We start from the raw sequence: 21,710 nt of genomic DNA on the forward strand, positions 1-21,710 counted from the left end.
TGGTGTTTTTGGTATAACAAAATCTAGCATTTTTCTGCTGGAAATAGCTTTATTAGATTTCTCTGAACTTTTTTTTTATTTTTTTTTAAGTTTTTCCAAAATGGGCTTTTAAAACAGTTTGAGAATAAAAAAAGTTCTTTAATGAAACTCCTTTGAGCAAAACGTTTGTATTTGCGTATGTTTAAGCTGAAACCGATGTGGTACAAATAAATGCTTTCAGTTTCAAAGCATAGCTTTTGGTCTTCAGACACACATAGCACATATACACGAGACTATATTTGCTTGTTTATACATACTGGATTGTATATGAAAACATTTACACATATTCACACACATACGTATATGTGTATGTGTTTGCTTCAGGTTGTTTGCATTTAGAAAGCGAGGAATCACTTTTCAAACATATGTGTGTGCGTCATTGGCGATTGGCTTTGTGTATCACTCTCGCACAGTTTATTTAGTTTTCAAAAACCAAAACTAAAAAAGGAAAAAAAAAATGAAAATAAAATGAAATCATCATGATTGCAATTGTTTTAGAGCAACTAGGAACAACTAGTCAGAGAGGCATGCAAAAAACAAAAAGGACAACAAAAGAGTTGAAACCAACTGAGTCTTAGATCAACAATTGAAGCGTAAAATCCACAGTTCCGCGCTGCAGCCACGTAGCTCACCGAAGGGTTTAGCGCTGCCGCACCGCACCAGCGACCCTTGAGCGTGCCAATCGCGCCATTTTTGCTATGTAATCAAGAGATTCGACGCAAAAACACTGCGTACGCGTTTAAATGCAGACAAACAAACAAACACACGCATCCAGCAGCTGGCAATCGCGTTAATCTGACGTCCTTGTCTCTGCATGCCCTGCGTAGACAACGTGATCAATGCAAATGTTGCGACATTCCCCGCATGACTTCTGTGCTTCTGCTTCTTCGGAGTTCTTTTGTTTTATTCTGCATATTTTTTTTCAGAATAGGCGAATAGTTTGCGTAGAGCGAATGCGTTAAACAATGAAATTACAGTGGCCATTTAAGAATATTATTTTTTATTCCTTTTCCTAGTTCTTTTCTCCGTTTTTGCATGCCGCTTAGATTATTTTTTCTGCTTATCTTTGATTGTTAGTGTTTTTCTTGCACGCCGTAATCATTATTGATTTTCACTCTGTGACATACAGACACATTCGCTTTGTGGTTTGTGTGTAAACTACGCACAGACCACATTTAGATGTGAAAAGAACAGAAGAATTAAAGTAAAAGTAAACGGAATGAATTGAGAAGGAAAAAAAAACTAGAGTATTTGATTGATTTATTTTCTTTGGAATTATTTAATAAATGTATATATTTTATACTTTTGTACTATGTTTCTGACGGTGTAATAGTTTGAATTCTAAAAAACGCCTAAGATAATCGATATACATGTACAGTATTTTATAACTAAAATATTGATCCGTAAGGGATCACTTTCAGCTCCCAAATCATAATATCAGAAATGTAATGTATAGTGTATGTACTGAACATATCCAAAAACTCCTAGCAATGCTATTTCCTACCTCTCTTCCTTAGCAAACAGTCCTAGGTCCATTTCGTTTTCGAGGCTGTTGTTGTGGTTTCGTGATAATTAGCTTCGGGTAGGAGGTTATCGGCCCTCGTCCGTCTGCGGTCAGTATTCACTTCATTTTATGCGTTCCGTTGCTCACCACCGGGGTTATCCAAGCAATGGTGATGCCCAATCTCGAGTAGGAGTTAACAGCTCCACCGACGAGAATGAAAGGCAAGGGGATAGACAGTAAGAGGTTAGGAACATCATTTCGTAGAATCATATGTCAAGTTGCACATCACTTCCCTACGTTACTTTCAATCTGAAAATGTGTGAGTCATGCCAAAACGTTGCATATCGCATAGATATAGACATAGATATGTAGTAATTTTTGTAAAATATATACATATATATTATATCAAGTTTCCATCGATCTCGAATGCGGTTTTTGCTTCCAATTGCTTGGACAATATTGCTCAATAACTTCGCCCGACTATGCGAAATGAACTTCGTAATTAAAAATAGTTGCAAAAATAATCACTACTTCGACACCTTGTGTTTGGAGTGAAACGGTAAATAAACAGAATTATGCTGGATTAATGTTTCAAAACTATTTCAAAAGTTGAAAGAAAGTAACAATTCTTATAATTATTCCTATTTTTTTCGTCGTATTAAAAAATATTCTTAAGATGTACCGATCAAATATTGATAAACAAACCTTACATCCATTCTAAGCTTTCAATTTTGTAGCAGACAATGCTGAGATATTAATAATAAATATAGAAAATTAATTAAAAAGTTGAATCAACAGCTGTGAAGATTCCAATAAGCCTTTAAACACTTCGTGAAACCTTTTATGAAGAGTTAAATGCTAATTTCTCTCAATTTCCTTGTAAATATATTATTAAAGATTCAACACCATCAAAATTCGCTTAGAAAAATGGTCAATCCATGCATTAAGATAAAAGCGTTTCACTCGATTGATGGATAATCAGTATCACACGTTATTAAAGGCCTCCACCAAAAACTTCGAAACTAAGTGAAAAAAGTGGAATGCCACCAACAAAAGTAGCTGAAGGCAGGTTCAAGTTTTCCCATCACTCATCATTCATTCATGACACAAGCAAGTAAACTTCATTTGCAATTGTTCGCCATAAATACATAAATATGTGTGGCAGCATGAGGTCTGAGCTTTGCGCTGCGGAGAGGGTTAACTTCACTGGAAACAAAAAACAAAAAATTAAAATAATATATCAAAATAAATTAAAGAAAAAAATCAAATAAATCGGATAACAAATCAATGACAACGAAATGCTTTTAAAACACAAACACACAGCAGTGGAAGCCGCAGCAAATCCGTCATGCGACTGTGGCAAAATACACAAGGCGCGCAAACACAATTTGAACACATTGAACACACATACATAAAAAGAGCACGGGCGTGCAACAGTGATTCATCTGCACTTATCTGCCTCAACGGTTCACATTGTGTACATTTGTATGACGGCGATTGGAATTGAAGTGCCTTACTTGTCGATATATCGAAAGGCGTCGATAATGAGGTTGCTCATACGCCCCGGTGCTGCAGCATGCACATCAAATACACTGTTGTGTATGCTCCAAGTGCACAAGTGCATGTATTTTACATATACAGATACTTTATATATATATATATATAAAGTCTATATATATATATATACTTTATATACATGCTGCTCTCAAAGCCCCTGAGCGTATGCATGTATTGCCATTGAAAGTGTTCAACTCAGCGCAACTTGCCTTGGCTCAGCTTGGCTTTGCCTTGTGTGTGTAATGTGTCAAAGAGTTGCCGTAACTGATGTTCCGGGTGCAATCACTCTGCACTACACACACATTGCTTTAACATTTTTATTTATTTATATGTGTCTCTGTGTTTGTGTGCGTATGTGGAAAAATGTATTCACAGTTCAGTTGCCATTATCCAGGGAGTACACTTCAATTCACTCTAGCATACTTATCTGCCCGCATTTATACGCCTACAAATGTGCACTTTCAATGCCGTTTGCCATTTGACTGAACTCACTTGCTGCTGCTGTGGCAGTTGCAGTTGCATCTTTCATCCGGTTTGTGTTATTGTTGTTGCAATGCAATATCTATCAAATAATGTGCTTGTATTTTCTTTTAAAATCTACTCTGTAGTTGCATAAATATGTGTTTGTTTAGAAATCATAAAGATTTTTCAGTTTCAGCAAAGATTTTTTTGAAAGATAAGATCTCATATAAAATTGTATATATAATTTGTAGACAAGATACTGAAGTTCAGGGATATAGTGATAAAACTTAACAATAATAAATGAGGACTTTTTCGAACTTAGATACCTAGATATCATCACAGATCTCTTTTATTTTTCAAAATATTTTTATTTTTATGACAAAAATTATTTTTTTCAGTAGACGAAAGTCTATATAATAATTATAATATTAAAATTCATTATTATTCAATAAACTAAAACCCTCTTTTATCAACAACAATTTTCAAGCAAAATCTATGGAGAGAAGAATGTGAATATAATGAAGAAGGGAAAGAGAGGTAAATAGAGTGAGTGAATGCGGGAAAAAAATGAGACAGATAGATGTAGTGAGAGTCAGAAAACGAGAGAGAGATGGACAGAGAGGGACAGCAAGATAAAAAATAGAGAGTGAGGCAATTAGTTTGAAAATCTGTAGAGCATAGTAAATTAAAGGTTAAGGCGAACCTTAGAATTGTGGACCTCTAGCTCCAATTTCGCACTATAAATTTTCCAGAAAAGTCAACTTTCTCTCGTCTTTGTCTTTCAACTAGTCGTAGCTGATTTATAAGCATAGACTATTGACGCATATTCTGGGAGATCTTCTCACAAAAATTAATGTTCGAAATTTCAAAAGCGATTGTTCTGGTACATGGTATAGTCTTAAGGGTTTGACAATTTTTAAAAATCGATCCTGAGAAAGCGGCACGGTCGTATCTTGAATAGTTTTTGAATGACAGCATTCTAATGAGCGATCGCTCCCAGGTATAAGCCGCTATAGTCGAAACTTCAAATGCGTTTTTACTTGAAACGGCATTTCTCAAAATTGCTAACATCATAACTCAACGAGAAATTGACCGATTCAAATTTAAACTGAGTAGTCTTGAGTATATTTACTATACAATGATCTGCGACCTTTTTGATTTGTTGAAAACTGCCAACTTGGCATTTAAAAAACTACTATTTTTTAACTAAAAAACGAATTTTTTTTTCAGAACTACGTCATTTTGTTAATTTTTGATATTTTTCAAAAATCTTAGGTCATTATATAGGAAATACCTTCAACTTTAATAACTTTTTCGATTTTTTTTGGTCGTTAGGGAACTTTTTTGTGCAACCTCCCAAGACAGCACTCTGTTATTTTTCAATATTTTTGTAAAATCTTAAAATATATGTAGCTGAAAATATACCTTATTATGTCCAAAGAAGTTCGAAACATTCGATCGAGTACTTTCTGTAAAAAAAATTCACGAAAATCGTCAAATTTTTCCGTGGCTTATATTTTTTTTCACCAGTTTAATACTGCCTATTTGCTTTATGTACATTAAAAAGGCTTTATGTACATGTAATTAAAATATGATAAATTACGAAATCGTATATAGAAAGAATATATGTATATTTTTTAACAATTATGTATATTTCCTTGCTAACTACCACAATATCAAACTAATTCCTAATTTTTACCATTCAAATTGAATGCCAAAAATTATTGAAATTAATGCCAAATCGCTTCTCTCACATTTTCACATCACCACAAAAAGGCAATTCAACCACCGTTCAAAAGTTGCCAGCTGCCAGACATTTGCTCATAATTTGCCAATTAGCACCCAGTCACAAAGTGACCGCTGATCGGCCGACGCCATGTTTTTTCACTGTCCACCTCCACTGCGCACAGAACAGTAACCCACAACCACAACAACAACAAAATGGCAAATGAACAATTGCCAACTTTAATTTACTTTGTAAATTTGATTTTTTCGTTGGCTAAACGTTTTTATTGCATTTATTTTAAATCTTACGCTTTGGTATTTGACTTTTTGGCTTCTTTTCTCTTGAATTTTTTTGTGCTTTTCGCATTCACAACTTTTCGCGTTTTGTTCGACATACTTTGTGTCACTTGCTTTGCGGCTTGCAACAGTTGTTGTTGTTGCTTTTGAGATTTGTTGGTAATCTCAGCACGTGCTCGCTTTTTATACGAAAAGTTTGAACTTCGTACACCCCATGCCGTATTGCCGCGCTCGATGCTTCCACCCGCTAATATTCCACTGCTCGCAGCTATTTCACTTTGCGATTTGTCACTGTGGCATTTCAGTGATTGTCTTTTTTAATTTATTGGAGTTGTTTGCTTTTGCATTTGTTCGGATAGAAATATGGAAAGTTTCGTTTTCTTGCGCTGCATGCTAAGTTGTTTTCAGTTAGGTTTCTTTATTAGAATTCATTTGAATTTGTATGAGTTGAATTTGACTAGTTTCATTGTGTTTTGGAAGGATATTAATATGGGTTGGAGATTATTTAAATAATGGTTCGGAGAAACTTACTTAAGTTAATCAAGTTCCATCAAGTTGTTGGCTGACATAATCCGAAAAACTTAACTCGACAAAACCACATAGCACAAAGCATTTTCCTCAATTAAATTTTTCTTTTTTATGGGATCTGAGATTGTATTTGTGGGTGAACTATTCCTCGGTTTTTTTGAAACATGAAATCCAGAAATATAGGTTTCAGATTCATTATTTTTCTAGGAAGACAACTGTTCAATCTCTCATACCTCAACTCTAGTCCACCCTCCACTGCGTGACCGTCATTTTTTTATATTTTCTCTTTCAGCACTTTAACTATGTCACCTTTTCAATTCAAATGGTGGGTTTCAACTTGCAACACAGCTAACCAGCCAGCCACCTACAAATATGTATATGTATATATACGAGTATACTCGTGTACACAAGAACAATGCGAGCTCGTGTCTGCTTCTTACGCACCAAGACAATTAAAATTGTGGTTAAACATGTCAGATTGGTGGGTTTAAAAACACCGTTAAATTAAATATGATGCATATACTTGCACACGGTCAACGGAACTGAGCTGACCGTCCGACAAACCGACCGTCCAACGGTTCACTCCTGTGCCTGCCCGCGACCACCGCTTGCCGTGCGACTTTCATTTACCCACGGCATTATGGGATAAGTCAGTTTTTAAATCGCAATGCAACACTTGGCATTTGTGTGTGAGAATATATATTTTACAGACTCTTTTTCGTTTTTGTTTGGCTTCGCCTTCATTCGGCACGCTCAGCACATTCCTTCGGCGACACTGGCATTTTATCGCGAAAACAAAATTAATTTACGTCTCCACGCTTGCCGGGGCTATCTGCACTGCCACTTTTCTTATCCGGCTATGAAATGACGGTTGAGCGTAGAGAAGACTCGAGCGCCAGTGCGTAGAAAGGACAACTTTAGAGAAAAGTGAAACGAAAGGATTCCTGCGCCTTAATTGCGAAGTTGTTTAATTTTGCATGAATGTTAAGTAAAGTAAGTTTTATGTTGCACAACATTTTTCATGCGTTTCATGTTGAATAAATCAACTCAGACTTCAGTTATCAAGAATATATATAGTATGTACCGCTCAACGAGTAATGAAGAAGTAGCAGTGCGCATATTGAAAAAGGATACTGAAATGTGTGCAGGCAAAAGTGTAACTCAACTAGCTTTTTGCATGCCAGCGCTTTAATTACCTATTTTCAAAAGTTGTCTTTTGACTTACATTCTATTGCCTTCATGGAATCACGATTGCTTGAAATTTACTATGAAATGAAGTTCTTGTCGTGTGCTACTTGAGCGCATTTCTTGTATTATAATTCATTTAAATTCCGTTCCACTATTATTCCTCTCTTTTGCGAATCTTTCGGGTACTAATTAAGATTTCTTAATATAATATGACTTTAAATTACAGCTACAATAACAGGATCTAACGAAAAGCTCGTATACATCCAAATAATAGTCGCTTTGATTACCATCTTATTACATATACAGTTATGTGGAAATAATAAGGACAGTGGCCTTCAGTTAATGAATTTGATGTGCATCCAGAAATTTGAGAGAATCAAAGTACGTTCTTTGCTTTGATTGTGTGAGAGAGTTCGAGAACGTCTTTGGATCTAATATAATTTATTTTCTGATGTCCGCTTTGAAAGTCAAGTCGGGCGTCATCCTGTTGATTCTTAGGTTTCTTCTATAATTATCGATGAAGTCTAGTCAATTTACCATTTATTTTTGCTTAATTAGAAAGTCTATATTCTAACGAGTGTTTGATATGTCTCCGAAAACAATGTCTCAAGCATTAGAAGTCTGTGCGGTGGGAGCGCGCCGAGAGTATATTTTTTTCTTCTGATACCTTTCTCTCATAACCACATTTTTCGAGACGGTGTACACGATAACTCAAAAACTATTCATCCAATTGACTTGAGAATTGAAATACATCTTCTTAAATAGATTTTTCCACAGAGTCACGTGGGATTTTGTCGATTGAATAATTTGAAACATTTTCAATAAATTTTTTGTACGATATTTTTAGAAAAACATTTTTTTACTTGTTTCAGACAAAAATTTTAATGCCAATAATGTATACAATCACGGAGTGCTCCGGAAAAATTGATGCACGCTAATGCTTGCATCTCTGCCATTTTTAATTAAAAACAATTTTTTTTTTAAATATTTATAAAGCTTAAGATACATATGTATTAAAATAGGCAATAAATGTAAAGAACTCCTACTCAAATAGTTTTGCCAAACCATCCGATTTTCATGCGTTCTGGGTGGCGGAATCCCTTAAAGCTTATTGGCGTATTCTAACATATTAAAAATTATATATTGTCTGTTTGAATGTTCATAAAGTTCTATAACATTTTGTAGAGTGAACTGAAAATCTCCGCACAAATTGTAATTTCAAATTCATTTAATAAATAGCAAGATGATAAATTAATTATGCACACGAGTATACCCATATGTGCAAATATGTGATCAAAATGCTTTCATTTCCTATTATTCTAATTAAATTTACTAATCATGCTTTGATTGCAGCTTTGCGCTCTCCAACTCCAGCTTCAGTCATTATTGATTTTAATATTTATATGCATAGTAAACAAATGCAACCGAAAGTAGTTGAGCAAATATGTTTCGGTAGTAGGAGAGACATGTAGCATATGTGTTTTTCAGAGATATAGAAATGATACTTCAACTAAAACACTTTCACATTTTTTAAATTTATTTAGTAGTTCCCATTTATGGCATGAAAAGTCTGAATCTAATTTTGGAATTACAGAGTCTTATAAAGACCATGCCATCGTTCCAAAGATCAACCACTTTTATAATGCGCTGAAAGTTGTTTTTCAACTAGTCATTTCTTGGTATACCCTCAAATTACACTGTCTAGATGGTTACATCTTCTAGTTCAACAGTCTTTTCCAAAATTATACTGAACATTAATGTCAAATTTGTTTATTTAAATTGACAGCTGGTTTGACAATTATCTCTCTTGACATTTTTATATATTTTTAGAAAATTTATAAAATATTTCTTCAAACATTTGTTTTAAATTGAGTATAAATTTATTTTAGTATAATAATTTAAAAAGCACTGGTTCTTTTCTATTATCCAAATTTACACACACACAAATTGGCTCACCCTAGTGTAGGTTAGAAAACAAAATATTTCGCATTTATTGCTATTGCTGTTGTTTATAAAAGTTATTATGATTTTAATATAAATATGTTTTCACTCACACAACCAGCTTTGGTCATACAAATTAAAATAAATATTTGTGAATTTATAAAATTAAATCCGCTAACGTAGGCTGTGTAATTAGAAAAAATTAACCACGCGTCAACACTTCAGTAGTAATTAGTTAAAATATTGTTTGCTTTTCATTATTTTGATTACTAATTTTTTCCAAAGCTATTTACATTAAAATGTCGCATGAAAATTAATTAATTGAATAGCGCGTGGGAAGAGTATGTCATTTGTTATATGATTTGTCCACAAAAATTCGCACCAGACTCCACTTAGAGCAATCAGTTGTGCATTCCATGAGAGATCTTCACTAAAATCTCCTTATCCTAGTGCTTTCCTACAAAGGGGGTGGACAGATGTATCTCCTTGATATCTGTAAGTAATTACTGTCTAAAATATTATTTACTTCTGGCAGGAGAAATCTTATACGACTGAAGTCTGATTCAGGATTCAGACCTTTGTGTTCAAAAAATAACGGGAATTGTAAAATTCAAAATTTCACGGGTTTTGGAGAGTCCAATTGACAATTTTTCTTATCTTTGTGTCATAATTTTCTGTGGAGCATTTTGCTATCGGGCTATAAATTGCAAAGTTTTCGATGTCCGCGTCCGCAGGAGCTTCCTTAAGTTTCCTTATTTATCTTTACTTATAGATTATTTTATATATGCTTCAAAATTTCAAATTAAAAATTCATGGAAATAAAACCAATAATCTTTTATTTCTTATGAGTATGTTATGAAATGGTTTAAACTTAAGTGGATTAGAGACAATTTTCCGTCCGAACTTGCAGACATATTCAAATGTCATAAAGCAGACAACTTTAGAGAGCAATGCAATCTTAAAATGCACTTCCATTTTCCATTTACGAAGAATATGACAGTCCAAGTAGCACTTTTGCAAATGGCAATTTCCATTTCATTTCTGCATTTATCTAAATGCGGCAATAAACTCGAGAATTAAGCGATGCGCACTGTCAAGCGCAATCGAGCAAGAATTTCGAGAGTAAACTAAATCGCACATAGCCACATAGCTTTGAGTAGTCACATCGTGTGGATATTTCTATTTCTATTGCTATTTATTGCCGGAATTTTTCCAATTACAATCAGTGAAGCAGCGTTGTGCCAAAAAAATGCAAGCGAACTCCATTACAAATTACGCGGCAGCAAAGCCGGAATTTCGATACACAAATCGTGCGCTGAGTAAAGCTGAGAGAAACTTCCGTAAAGCACATCAAATTCCAAAGCTAAATGGAAATTCAAATATTTCTTTCTAAATGTTAGTTGAAATAAATTCAGTTGATTGCACACGCGCACACCCAAAGGAATGAAAGTTTGCCAAAAACAATCCGTTCGAGCGCCACATTCCAGCGCCTTCAACGTGGCGCTTAGCCGATTGTCGCTGTGCCTCAAAACAATTTGCCGGCAAGCAGTTGCGTGATTTTACGCTTTTGGCTGCTGTTGTCTTCTTGTTGTTACTTCGCACGGCGTTGTTGCTCATTTCGCCGGACGCGGCGCCCTTTTGACGCCCAGGCGACACTGACTGCGGTCAGGTCAGCTCCGATGGCTGTTTGCCAAGAGCGTTGAGCGAATGCCTGTCGAGGTGTTGTCAAGTCAAGTTCAAGGCGAATAACAGTAACTGCCTTCAGCATACGGGTTAACTGTATACATGTACACAGGCGGACAAGACAATCAAGTGTGAGTGGTAAAACTGTTTTATTTAACGAAACTTTTGGTAGCGAATATCTGAATCACTCGTGCGTGCCTACGCTTGTTTTCTGTTTTGTTATGCAGATTTTTTATTTGGCTACTTTTTTATAACTTTTACAAAATTTTTGGACTAGAAGCAGTTATTTTCAAAGTTATATAACTTCTATTTGGCTTTTATTTGGTTTTTTATTGATTTATTTATAAATGGGAATAGTGATGAGCAACTTATCCACAATTCCTCCATTATTTGAAATGTAACAAACGTTTGAAATGATTTCATTAACATGTCTCAATTTTACTTTGTTCAAAATCAAAATTTACTTTTTATCATTTTACATTACTGTTTGCTTTGTCAATAGATATCATGAACACCCTTTACTTGAATATTTTCGTTTTCAGTGTGTCCTTACTTACCTTAAATTGTAAGGGCTAAGTGGTTGTCCGCTTTAAGGTTGATCCAGTAAACGTCTAATGAACAACAAACAGCCAGTTTGGATATTGACACCGCGGGATTCCATAACGCACTTAAAGCTGTTGAAGCTGCAGGAATACTTCAGACTGGGATTTACGATTTAGGACTACCACGAGCAAATATTTTTGAGGTGATGTCGATTATGTTCAGATTAAAATTAACTTATACTTTTAAGCTCAGTATATTTTGGCACAACATTACTGACTACCGTAATGTAGTTTCTCTTGAGATTTTAGTATCTGAAACTGGGGAAGATATAATATTCAGATTTTGTCCAGAGAATTATGAAAAATGGCAGTGCGAATATCCAGCCATCAATATCTGTCAAGGCATCCAATTGTGCAATCTAAACGAAAAACGCTTCTAGGAACGCTTTTACAGAAGAACTTACAGAATGAAGCTGCACTCAGAGACATTTTTTTGTAAAAGGGGCGGGGCGAAGCCCACATATGGGTTAAAAATCACATCTCAGAAACTACTAAACCGATTCTAATGAAATTCGGTATAATATAATTTTCTTAACACCCTGATGACACGGGCAGAATATGGGCAAAATCGGTTCACAACCACGCCTGATTCGAATATAACTCAAGCAGATGGAATTTTTATACTCTCGCAACAAATGTTGCTAAAGAGAGTATTATAGTTTTGTTCACATAACGGTTGTTTGTAACACCCAAAACTAAACAAGTTAGATATAGGGTTATATATACCAAAGTGATCAGGGTGAAGAGTGGAGTACAAATCCGAATGTCTGTCTGTCCGTCCGTCCGTCTGTGCAAGCTGTAACTTGAGTAAAAATTAAGATATCTTGATGAAACTTGGCACACTTATTTCTTGGCATCATAGGAAGGTTGCTTGAGCAAAATCGGACCACTGCCACGCCCACAAAATGGCGAAAACCGAAAACACATAAAGTGCCATAACTAAGCCATAAATAAAGCTATGGAAATAAAATTTGGTATGAAGGATCGTACTATGAAGTGGCATATTTGGATGTAATTTTTTTGGGGAAGTGGGCGTGGCCCCGCCCCCTACTAAGTTTTTTGTACATATCTCGCAAACCAATAGAGCTATATAAACCAAACTTTCTGCAGTCGTTTTTTTAGCCACTTCCTAATACAGTCCAAAATGAAAGAAATCGGATCATAACCACGCCCACCTCCCATACAAAAGTTAGGTTGAAAATTACTAAAAGTGGGTTAACTCACTAACGAAAAACGTTAGAAACACTAAATTTCACATAAGAAATGACAGATGAAAGCTGCACTCAGATTTTTTTACAAAATGGAAAATGGGCGTGGCGTCGCCCCCTTATGGGTCAAAAACCATATCTCAGGAACTACTTGACCGATTTCAATGAAACTTGGTTTGTAATAGTTTCCTTACATCCCAATGATATGTTGTGAAAATAGGCCAAATCGCTTCACAACCACGCCTACTTCCTATATACCAGAACTTTGAAGACGGTCTTAATCGTTTACTTTACAATAAATAAAGTAAGTACTAGTGAAGATATCGATGCAGAACTTTGCATAAATACTATGTTTATAGTGTGGCAGGCCAATTCTAAAAATCGCCGAAATCGGACCATAGGTTTTTAAGGCCCAATATATCGAACACGAGGACCTCGGTGCTTCTAACCTAATATTATGGTTTCCAACTTTCAATGGACTTTATACAATATATATGACGAATATGTGGGTCAAATTGTGTATTATATAATATAAATAAAGTTAAATAAATAAATTGCGAGAGTATAAAATGTTCGGCTACACCCGAACTTAGCCCTTCCTTACTTGTTTTATTCTAATAATGTGTATCTGTACCAAAAATGGTTAAAATCGGGTCATAACTTCCCCTTATACCTAATTAAAGGTATATCAAAAATACAGTAGGCTATATTCCGCATATAACGGTTAATAGGTGAAATAACTTAGCCAAATTTAGAGAGAGTGTAGTCTTGGATATAGTGTACCTTGGAGGTGAAAATGAAAGAAATCGGTTCAGGAATTACCTCAGCTTTGATGATTTTCGTTATTCTATTGGACTTTATGCCGAATAAATGGCCCAAATTGTGTTATGTTTATAAAAATGGCATCAATAAACTGCGAGAGTATAATATGCTGGGTTGCACCCGAACTTAGCCCCTCCTTACTTGTTATAACACTTTCTGTAACCTAATCGGATCTTCTTATGAGTATAGTCTGATGCTTGTATTTATTTGCATGGTAGAGAAATAATGTAGGAGTTTCGTTTTAATTAAAAATAAACATAAAGTATTCATTTTTATTTATTATTTACTTCTGTAGCGTTCATATTTGAAAATTCATATACTAACAACAATAAATATACATATCTTACTATAAAAACAATTTGCTTTATATTTGTGAATATTAAAAAAAAATCGGTTTTGCTGCAGAATTACAAAAAACCAGTATCAAATAAATGTAATTACGTCTAGTTAACAAAATATTGACGTGAAATTAATTTTATTTATAAAGGAATTAAGCGCATTTAGCCGCCAGACTTACTAATCTGAGGTACATACACACAATCGTTAGAACCGTTTTTGTAGCATATATGTACATATTTTTTTGTTTATTTCCCATTTCACGAAATTAATTGACTGTGAAATTTTTTGTGCAAACACATTTTGCCCTCTCTATGTTGTGTAATAAAATATGCATTTCTAATGAATTTCATAAATTCACATGCATGACCATAAAAATTCCAACACAAATGGCAATGAAATGAAAAAACGAAAATAAAAAGGTGAAATCCAATACAGAAACCTACAAAAGGTAGTCCAGTTCACGAGTCTATATAAAATTCACTATTTTTACAAATTTCTTCATAGGCAGGCTATGCGCTGGTAGATTTTTCAACAAAAGACTTTTTTCTATTTTCATACATTTTTTTGCCTTTCGGACCTTTTTCATTTCATTTTATTTCACTGTTTTTCATTTTAACTCATTCAACCGCGAATATGTCCGCCGTGTGGGTATAAAATCCTGAATTACGGCGTTTTGTAGCAATTCTGCGCTCTGGCTGATGACAAATTATCCTTTTTCATTATTAATGAAATTGTAACAACACGGTCTGCCAGCATGGGATGTGCGCGATGAAGACAACAGCAACACCAACAACGCCAAAAAATTGTACACTTGTTAAAGTTGCCACAAAATAAAACCACATCATTTAGCGCTGGCAAAAAAGCAAACACATGAAATGGATGCTTTATTCAGCGTTGCAAAAACAAAAGCATGAGAAAAAAAATAAAGTGAAATGCGAAAATAAGTTAAAACGCCACGTTCACCAACTCACCAGCACGCCAGAACGTAATTTAGCGTTTGTGTTGACAGCTGCCAACGCTGAGATAATGCGTTAACAATCCACCGCCGACGGCCTTCACCACAATTCGTGCCACCAACAGCAAATGGTTGGGGTTATTTAGTGGAAAACTACGAGGATGGGTTGATAAGTTTGGGGCTCTGTTTTGTTGAAGAGATTTTCTGAGTTAAATAAATCTCTTTGCCTCAGAAGATCTATGTTGTGTGATGATATGCTATCTCATGTTATAGTATGTAATGTGATGTTATGCTAACCTATGTTATGTTACGTTATGATATGTTATGTTATGTTATGTTATGTTATGTTATGCTATGCTATGTTATGTTATGTTATGCTATGTTATGTTAGGTTATGCTATGCTATGTTATGTTATGTTATGTTATGTTATGTTATGTTATATTATGTTATATTATGTTATGTTATGTTATGCTATGTTATGCTATGCTATGTTATGTTATGTTATGTTATGTTATGTTATGTTATGTTATGTTATGTTATGCTATGTTATGCTATGTTATGTTATGTTATGTTATGCTATGTTATGCTATGTTATGTTATGTTATGTTATATTATGTTATGTTATGTTGTGCTATGTTATGCTATGTTATGTTATGCTCTATGAACATCTCTCAATTGTCTATTATTCTGGTGAAATTCATTCAATCACTGCTTTTTCAAACTCACCTATACTTAGTATACTTACTTAACACATTTATGCGCCGCTCTTTAATATATACATAAGTATATAAATCTGTTTATCTATGTATGTATATATATATACACCGTACATTTGTTGTTATTCACTTTGGTTCCCCAGTTGCTGTACGCCGACGGTGTGTCTACCCTCATGGCGGCCAGCATCTCTGTGGTGTTGTGGCATGCAGCGCCGCTTTATTATTATTCACTTTGGTTCCCCAGTTGCTGTACGCCGACGGTGTGTCTACCCTCATGGCGGCCAGCATCTCTGTGGTGTTGTGGCATGCAGCGCCGCTTTATAAATTAAAATTAACCACAGACGGACAAAATGGACAAACAAAACTGTTGGCGTACCTACGCTAAGCCCCAGCGAGGCGAGCGCCACAGGCAGCACTACCACTTCAGAATTATTTATGTTTTTTTTTGTTATTTTTTTAGGGGCGAGTGTTGAGAGGGATACCCAGAAATAGTTGACGGTCAGCCAACAGCAAAAAATGCTGCTATACTTCCCTCGCTTCCCCATCAACCACTTGTAGTAGTAGTAGTAGTGGTGCTCTCCTAACATTGGTAATTGAATTTGTGGTGAGGCATCGGTGCTTGAAACGAAAATGAAAACGACAAATTCGCCGAAAATCAACAGGCAATTGTTTGGTGGCGGAAGTGACTCTAGCGACAGTCTGCCGCTTTGGCGGAAGTGAGTTTTTAGCTTAACCGGATAACGTAGGACAGTTATAAAATGTAACGGAAAATTGTTAACAAGTTTATGGGGCGGATCTTAGGGGACATGTTGCATACAGGATATGAGCATGCTATGCTATACTCGAGTACATATGTTCTATATTCATACTGAAATCAACCGTTATTGCTAATAGCAATGGAATTTCGGTTATTATTTAATAATATACGCAAGCAAGCATATTCCGAAAGTATGCAATTAATTCCTTGAATATACACACATACCCATATGTATGTGTGCAAATAAGCTATTAATAGTAAATGAAAATTTCAGTCGAAAGCATGTTAGTAGCTTCAAAATTTAACTATTTAATATGCCAAGTTGTGGAATTAATTTCAAATTAATTCGACAACAAAACTTTCATAGCTGCTGCATAGCTTATTTGCACGGAGATTTTCTGACGGAGCTACTCTGTACTAAAAATTAATTATTTCACAATGAAATCATGTCACATTTTGTTGCTACTGGAAACTACATAGTTAAGGGTTAACATTTTCAAAATATACTTTTCGTCACAATCAATTTATGAAAGATATTGAAGTTCGTTTGTATGTATGTAAGCTTGAGCTTTAGCTGTAATTAAAGCAAATTATATTAAATTCAAATTATTTGTATTTAAAGTTTTTGAAAGTTATAAGCCTTCATTAGAGCCTAGGTTGTGAACTATATATTTTTTTTTTAAATTGTTTTGGTATTTAAATTGCATAGGGTTAAGTGCTAGACCTGGCAGCCTTCTACGATATGTTACACGAAAATCTTCCTGTAATGCTTTAAACTTTAAAACATCATCCCCACAGAATTTGGTTTATAAAAATAATCATAATTTTTCCATCATCATGTCGTAGCATGTTTTGGCGCGCAGTTTCACGAGAAATCTGAATATTGCGCTCTTCCTAGATCTCTTTCGTAAGAACATTGATCGAAATTTTTGGTATTTGGTCAAGTTTTCGAGATATTAAGCACTGTACATGGCCACTTATTTATAATTTAGGGCCCTTTTCTGGCTTTGGTTCTTTTATTTCCATATTTTCCGATCAATTTTAGCCATTATACATTATTTAGAGGGTTAAAGAAAACATTGCTGTTAGATCTCAAAGGTTTTTACCCCATTGGGGATTATGGGGCAATAGTTGGACCTCTTCAAACTAAACCCTTTGCATGGAATATTAAAAAGACAATATTGGGTACTTTAAATATGAAAAAAGCAAAAATTAATCACCAACTTATTGACAAATTCATTGTAAATTCCTTTGCGAAGAATAGGTAACGGTGAAGTACGGTTAACTGTATAACACGTGCTTAACAAGTAAAATAATCGAAGTGTGTAAAGTTTTTCTTGGCACTAACAAAATTGAATAATTTTTGTTTTTTGTTGTTCTTGGTTTGTTTTTGCATTGCTTTCGCAGCTTTTTTTGCACATCTCTTTAAATACTGTAAGTAACCATCCCTGATTCAAAAAATATATTGTATGTTGAACTGAAGTAAAAAGTAAAAAATTTTGCTGCGGAAAGTGAAAAAGTGTATTTATTTTCAATGTGTAAACTGTTTCTAAACATACTGTATAAAAATTGGAAAAGTTTGAGATTATCTTCCAGAGTCTAAATTGGATTATTATGTATTCAATATGTATAAATTTACATTAAAATATATTGAGCGGTTTTCGAGTTACAGTTGTCACAGTTTTGGAGTGCCCGAGCGCTCTTTGTTATTTGTCGAATAACTCGAAAAAGTAATTAACGCATCAACTTCAAATTTTATTATATTTTTAAGTTAATTCAACGAAAATGCAAAAATTTTATTTTTTGAAAATCCTAACTACCCTTAAACTGACTACTAATGCTAGTTTGTTCAATGCAAAAAAAAAAAATCTTCAAACTATTTGCACATAATTATCTATTAAAGATTAAGAGTGAAGAATATACTTAATAATTTGTTGCCTACATTTCAGCGCGTAACGATTTATAAGCAGTCACTGCAGTAGATATAAATAAATCACGCTTTAACTACAATAACAATGACCGCAAATTCTTGCTTTAAGTTGAATAAGCCACAAAAATTGTTCAAAATTGGTAAATGAAGATGCTCACTGAGAGCTTTGGGAAGTATTTCGAAAATAAATTTCAACTAATCTATTATTATCAAAATTCTTAAAACTTGAAAGAATGTTGATTTACAGAATTGAGAAAAATTGGAGTTATGATATGTGTGGGTCTGAATCACTTTCCAATAAGTTTTGAAAATTCCTGATATATTTTGGAGTTCGACCACTAACAACACCTGAAAAGTTCCAAATTAATTTTTATTCATTAATTTTATAGTATTCTATTATTAGTTTGAAAATATATGTTTTTTATTCAAAAATAACCTTTCGCTAACTAGCACAGTTTTTGTATCTCCCCCATATGGTTTCTCACTCTTATACTAAAAAAAGATTCTTTAATAAACTTCCTAAAATAATTAGCTATGCAATTTTCATTATTAACCTATTTAACTCGCTTTGAGCACTTCCCTACTTCGCAAATGCATACCTACATGTATATACATACTTATATGCCTTTCAAAGCATAGCACATCCGGTAGTTGAGGAGACTGGTTTATTGTGTGGCTAGTAGTCTACGCCAACGCTTCATTTAACCCACATTTTTTCTAATTTCCAAGCGGAAACGACGCCATACCATATGCAATAACTCTCAGCTTTGCATCCTTCCATCAGCGGTAATTGCAACAAACACACACCAACAAGCAAACATACTCAATTATAGTTAACTATACACTCGTATGCTTATGTAAATATGTACATAATGTATATAGACACCACTTAAGCTACAACCTTCAGCGTTCATATGCACACACACACACAACTCAAGCGATAACTATAACGGAACTCCTTTTTTTTTGCTGTAATTATGCATTTACTTGCCGTTTTTATGTTTATGAGTCAAACTGTTTCATGCTTTAATATACATATATATGTAGAAATATTATGTATGTATGTATGTATTGCAATTAACTGTCTATGTTATTTGAGTTCTAGTGTCTGAGTTGTTGTTGTTTATTCATAGTTTTTCTGCCACATCCAAAAGGTAATTTAGAGAAATTGCTCAAGTTATGGCTGCGCGTTAGGTCCGCTATTTAGTTAGCACATCAACGCCTTGGCAAACGGCATAGCATTTCATGCAATTATCCTTGAATCTCGAGCAAAACATTAAACACGGATACTATGGTCGGTGTTGTGATGTTTTTGTGTTTGTTTTGCTTTTTATTTGATTTTTTTTTTTTGGAAAAGGTTTGTGTCTGCGCCTGCTGTAAGTGGTTTGCAATTAACAAAGGTTTTTATATTCACATTAGGGTGGTTCATAATTTTCTATATAAATATTTATTGATGTTTTCGGCTTAAAATAGCGTAATAATACTCAGATCAGTGATAAAATCACATTTAACTAATTTACAATTTAATCACTTCTAACACACATTAGGGTGATACTTAATTTTGGTTAAAACATTTTTGTGTTTATTTATCAAAAGCAAGTGAAAGCTTAACATAACACTAAATTCACTCTTTCCTTTCAAATTCTTGAACAAAATCACTTATTTCACTTTGAAATTGCATACCAAATATTAAATTTTCAATTTTGTGTTTCACCCTAATGCTTCGTATATATAAGTCTACAACAATTTACTCAAATTAATCACAGCAAAACAGTGTTGGAAATTAAAGTGGCCGTTATGAGCGCTGAACATACATACATATAACATGTAAATATGTATTCACATAATTGTTACTTGAAATAGACAAAATTGTTTGTCCGTTGTGGTTTCCTTCGTTGGTTTGACCTTGAAACACAGTTATATTCTCATATGCCCATTGGCACTACACTAGCACATATAAAACATTATGGCATTGAAAAAATCTACATTCTGTTGAAGGATAACGGCACATTGTTTGCTTTAGGCATATGTGATGAGTGCAAATTTACCACCCGGCGGCTTCGAATCCTAATAGTGGTGAAATTAATTACGGAAATAGGTTTTTCTTTTTTTACTTTTTCTGAAATCTTCCGACTGTAGATATGTTATAAATTTATACTCTTTGGAACATATTATCTTGTGACGAGTTAAATATTATATGATAGCATTTCAAAGTATTCGAGATTTCTGGTACACCAAGTATATTCAAAACAAAGAGACGTCGCAGTAGTGATTTTAAGAAATTGAATTAACAGCTATATCTCTGGACCTAAATGCCTATCTAATTGTATATATCTACATTATTATGTTTGGCCGCAGTCCAAGGGACTGAAATCTTATAAAAACATCGTATCGTCCTTCATTTAGTTAAGCTATAGGTTGTCTAACTCGCTATGTCTAAAGTCTCACTCCAATGGGCTTACAAAATAGTATATGTCAAGATCTAAGCACGGATTGAATATATCCACTCTTAATGAGTAACTGGTTGATTCTTCTAAACGATCTGAATAATTTTAACGAGTATAAAATTTGTTTATTGAACATTCTCCTTACAAAGCTTCCTTATTTAATAATTTATTTTAAGCTTTCACTATATCTTAATATCCAAATCGAGTCCAGCGAAAAAACTCTTCATATGATATATCGATATTTTCTTCCTACCATTAGACCTAAGTTCCGAAATTATCAAAATTACGAAGATCTAAATTTTTTGTTTGAATGGGAGTTTATGTTTCGTAATCTCGAAATCGAACCCAAGTGTGAGTTTCATGAAATCTGACAATGGAATCTAAACCCGGAACTACTGATCACTCGGAGCTACGGCTTCTTGACACTCTGCTGACAATTGAGAAATTAAGTCTAGTCTCTTCATCACCTTTATGAGAACTTCGAACAAGTACTTAAGGAATTGTTATCCATTATTATTAAGAATATAACTCAACGTGACTAATCAGGTCAACTGGTCTGTAGAGACACAGACTCACTAACAAATAAAAATGCGGGAGAAACAAGTCGGTCGGTGAACGTGCAAGCAGATGTGCCACGTCTCATATGCGCTTTCAACAACAGTTACACGTTTCAGCATGCAAAAGAGAATCAACAGTAAATAATTGAGCGGAAGAGCCATAATGAAATGCTTTTGTTTCGAGCATTTAAACACTTTATGTCGACGGAGAATGGAAATGATTTCTGTTCTGGGAAAACACATGTGAGGAGCACGTGAGTGTGCTTGCGTCGGACTGACTGACCAACGGACTGACAGTGTGATGTGAGTGAGCAAGTGGGAACCTTTTGAATGTTTCTGCGGCTTTGGCGGAGGACCTGTGAAGAGGCAAGCTCAGCATTTCTCGAGCCAGCGGAAGACAAATGGAGAGTAGGGCAGTGAGGTAATTGCAGTAATACTATGAGCTGCGTGGA

General features: G+C 34.3%; 2 protein-coding genes across 7 annotated transcripts in view; one reads left to right on the plus strand and one right to left on the minus strand.

Moving 5' to 3' along the window:
* The window catches only part of LOC105209215 (pickpocket protein 19), a 210,694-nt gene that overhangs the window by 129,143 nt on the left and 59,841 nt on the right, over window positions 1–21,710 (plus strand). The window contains exon 1 of one of the 4 annotated variants that reach the window (XM_054225394.1): window positions 11,271–11,669. The exons of the other annotated variants lie outside the window; for them this stretch is intronic. The gene's annotated coding sequence lies outside the window, so the exon portion shown is untranslated. Of the gene's footprint in view, window positions 1–11,270; window positions 11,670–21,710 lie in introns of those variants that run through there. 4 annotated transcript variants of the gene reach the window in all.
* Window positions 1–21,710, minus strand: part of LOC105209216 (dopamine receptor 2) — a 92,149-nt gene that overhangs the window by 67,182 nt on the left and 3,257 nt on the right. The gene's annotated exons all lie outside the window — the stretch shown is intronic.

Source organism: Zeugodacus cucurbitae, chromosome 2 (assembly GCF_028554725.1).
Source record: "Zeugodacus cucurbitae isolate PBARC_wt_2022May chromosome 2, idZeuCucr1.2, whole genome shotgun sequence".
Taxonomy (NCBI): Eukaryota; Metazoa; Arthropoda; class Insecta; order Diptera; family Tephritidae; genus Zeugodacus; species Zeugodacus cucurbitae.